The sequence below is a fragment of the Fukomys damarensis genome, unplaced genomic scaffold, assembly GCF_012274545.1.
Source record: "Fukomys damarensis isolate Sample0158 unplaced genomic scaffold, DMR_v1.0_HiC HiC_scaffold_27, whole genome shotgun sequence".
Classification (NCBI taxonomy): domain Eukaryota; kingdom Metazoa; phylum Chordata; class Mammalia; order Rodentia; family Bathyergidae; genus Fukomys; species Fukomys damarensis.
The window spans coordinates 21,535,661-21,539,152 of record NW_022900939.1 but is presented as its reverse complement, the minus strand read 5'-3'; the positions used below and the strand labels follow the sequence as shown (position 1 = coordinate 21,539,152).

General features: G+C 54.5%; 1 protein-coding gene and 1 long non-coding RNA gene across 2 annotated transcripts in view; one reads left to right on the top strand and one right to left on the bottom strand.

The window, feature by feature from the left end:
* Clcf1 (cardiotrophin like cytokine factor 1) overlaps nucleotides 1–3,480 on the bottom strand; it is a 9,334-nt gene extending 5,854 nt beyond the window's left edge. The window contains exon 1 of the mRNA XM_010635822.3: nucleotides 3,400–3,480. The gene's annotated coding sequence lies outside the window, so the exon portion shown is untranslated. The remainder of the gene's footprint in view (nucleotides 1–3,399) is intronic.
* Nucleotides 1–3,492, top strand: part of LOC104870286 — a 51,909-nt gene that overhangs the window by 35,310 nt on the left and 13,107 nt on the right. The gene's annotated exons all lie outside the window — the stretch shown is intronic.

The following is a 3,492-nucleotide window of genomic DNA, read 5'->3' as shown; positions in this document are numbered from 1 at the left end:
TGTGTGTGTGTGTGTGTGTGTGTGTGTGTGTGTGTGTGTGTTTAGGATGAAAAGCAGGGCTGGGGCACTGAACTACTCCCTGGGAAAATGGGTTTCACTTTCCTCCTTTCCACTTGCAGCCTGTGTCATCCCTCTGGAAAGCTCCTTCCTGGGCCTTCCTTTTTATCACCTGACTCTGAGTTTCTTTCTGTACCCTGATCCTCATACCTAAAGACAATTCCATGCCCTTCTCCTCTGCATGAAACTGTGGGCTATCCTCAGCCTGAGATCTGGCTGAGAGCTCTCCAGGACCCTATGTGTACCATGGAGGGTTAGTTTTGGAGACTGGAGACCTACTGAAGGTGGCAGCAGCCCTTCCAGCCTTGACATAGCTTTCAGGATGGAATCTGTCCTAGCTTAGAGTTAGCTGCAATGCCAACATCCCACTGAATCAGGAGTTGAAGACTGGGCTAGCTTTTTCACCCCCTCCTCAGCTCCAGAGAGCCCTGTCAGCCAGAGTCCTGGGGCTGGGCTCTGTCTGTCCCTTGGCAAAGGAGGTATGGCTGGGAGTCCAGCCCTGTGTCTGTTTCCCCTTACCCTCCTGGGTCCTGTAGGACATCCCTGGGGAGACCTGCCCCTTACACAGGGACAGCAGGGTGAGAAGCCTTTGAATAAACAAGAGCTAAGTCATCTGGGCAGAAAAAACAGCTCATGAAATTAACCAGACAAGGCCGGTGTTTCCAGGAATATTTCAGTTCTGAGGTAACTGTGTCACTGTGGGCTGGGGGGTGGGGGGAAGGCAGGAGAGAGAGCAGAAGGAGCTGACTGACCAGCTGAGAGAGAAACAGAAAGAGGCAAGGAGTCTCAGGGATCACAGGCGAGAAAGGGCAGGTGGAATGACAGGGCTCTGCCTCTGCTATAACAGTTTCCTTGCTGGACAAGATGTGCCCACATTTCAGGCAGAAAAGCTGAAGGCTGCCTGGGGCAGAGAACACCTGAGTTCTGTGAGCTCTGGAGCCAGGGCAGCTTGGGGTTGCCCTTGGCCCTGGGCAGGAGTGTGCATGGACTTCCTAGAGCCCTCATCCATTCTCCTTTCTATCTTGTGATACGCAGGTGGACCCCACCATGGGGCCATGTCTCGGTCCCTCTCCCAGCCCTGCCCCCCCCAATCTAGCCCCACTTCTTCTTCTGGCTGCTGCCCACTGATTGTTTACATCCCGTCTCCTCCTTGTGTTTATAAATCCTGCTGAGCACGTGAGGAGCTAATGAGTGCAGCTCACGTTTCCTGCTGCAGCCCCCTTCCCAATCCTGGCCCCTACCAGGGCCAGCCCCTAATTCCGTCCAGATCCCTGGGCCTTGGGAACCGAGGCCCCCCTCATGAACATACAGTCTTAGCCCACGCAAGCACAGGGCCACCCTAGCATGCTGCATAGGCAGGCACACCGCCTGCATGTCTTTAACCAGCTGTCCCTTAGTCCCTGCCTATCTTCCAGGCTAGCCACACTTAGCGAGGGTGGCAGAGCTCCACAGTACAGATGTCCAGGGTAGCTGGGGTGGAGCCTCTGCACCTGGGACTGGGACTGAGATCTGGAATCCCTAAATGTTGGGGCCAGGGAGGCCCTGCAGAGTTCCAGCAATGCCCAAAGGCTGGACTAATTATGGGAACCGGAAGGTCCAGCCCTCAGCCAAAAGAGAACCAGTACACAGGTGACCCTGGAGGGGTCTTTTGAGAAACCTAGGATGGAGTGACCTAATGGGTGGTATATACACTATGATGTAAGGTCCAGACATTGGGATTACAGGACACTGTACTACAGATACCTCCTAACTTTCTTGTCCAGGGAAAGGCCCACAGAAACCCAGCTTTCTCCATTGTCCACTCTAGATGCCCTTTTCTCTCTTCTTTTTTTTTAATTGTTGTTTTTTGTTTGTTTGTTTGTTGAGACAGGGTCTCTCTATATATGTCAGGCTGGCCAGGCATGGTGTCGCACGCCTGTAATCCCAGCACTTGGGAGGCTGAGGCAGGAGGATCACTGTGAGTTTGAGACCAGCCTGTGTTTCATACTGAGTTCCAGGTCAGTCTTAACTACATAGTAAGACCCTGTCTCAAAAAAAAAAAAAAAACCCCACCCCAAAAAACAAAAAAAACAAATATATGTCAGGTTGGCCTTGAACTCTATGTAGCTCAGGTTGGCAACTGTCCTTCCTCAGCCTCCCAAGTGCTGGGATTATAGGCGTGAGCTATCACACCCAGTATCCTCTCTTCTTTCTTCACCTTCTGCCCTGTCCCGGGTTCACTTTTGGTCCAAACTGCTTAGAAGTAGCAGGGTGAGTGGGGACAACACATGGGCCTGGAAGTCAGGAGACCTAGCTGTGCCATGATCCCGTGTGGTAACTGTGAGCTTGCACAAGTAGGCTGCACTGTGCACATTAAAGGACCTCCCAGCTGAAGCATGGGGCTCCATCTCTCCTGTGGTCTCCAGTATCCACTCCTGCCCTTTTCTTGCAGCTCAAATGACAAGAAACCCAGGTCCAGGGAAAGAAGCAAAGGATGGCTCAGCCCCTGGCTTGTGAAGTCAGTCACTAGGACAGTTGGGCTTTGGATAGAGGAAGGTTCTTGACTGTACCGCAAGGGGGCCCTGGGTGTGCTCAGGGAGAAGAGGATGAAGGCAGGGGGAGCTGAGCAGCCAGCTGAAATCAGAGGCAGGGGGAAATAGTCCTGGCAAGTATGTGGGTGAGCTGGAAAAGAGTGATATTATCAAGAGTGTGCAGGAGGGGGAGGGAGGGGCTGGAGAGTGGCAGGAGCCAGGATGTGAACAGGCAGGTGGCAGGTGGGATTGTGGGGAGGAATGTGAAGTGTCAGGAATCAGTAGCTGGTTGTGCAGAAGGTGCCCGCACAAGTGTGAATGGGACAGGAGAGTGGTGGGGAGGAGGCACCATTGCTCCAGTCGGGAGTTAGCACCTTCCCACTGCCCAGTGACAGCTTCCACCATCTCTACATGTTTCCTTCCTTGGATGAACTTTTGTATCCAAGACAGCCAGTGTATTTGAGTTAGTTGGGGGATCGCATCTAGTCTGTTAGAAGAGTAAGAACCTGTGCCCCCACAGAAGGGATGGTGTGCTCAGAGCGAGGTGGGGGGTGGTGTCCATCAGGGGCTGCGAAAGCCCAGAGATGTCCCCTAATCCGATCAGAGAGAGGTGTGTCCTGTACTCCCCAGCCCCAGGCTCTCTCCAGGACTCACATCCCTCTGCCATGCCCTCACCGCCCGCAGCCCCCTCCCGCTCCTGCCGTGGAGGACACAGGGGTCGTCTGCGGGGAGGGCTTGTAGCCCAGCGTGGAGTTGCTGGAAAGGAAGGTGGGGAGAGCCGAGACGCGAGGACGCTGGAGGGGCTTGAAGTTTTGTTTCTTGGGGCTCGGACCTGGAACTGTGCGGCGGTGGCCACTAGCCGGCCCTCCCTCCGCCGCCTTGACCTCTGGCTCCCGGACCCCTCCTGCAGCGGCGCCTTCCCCCT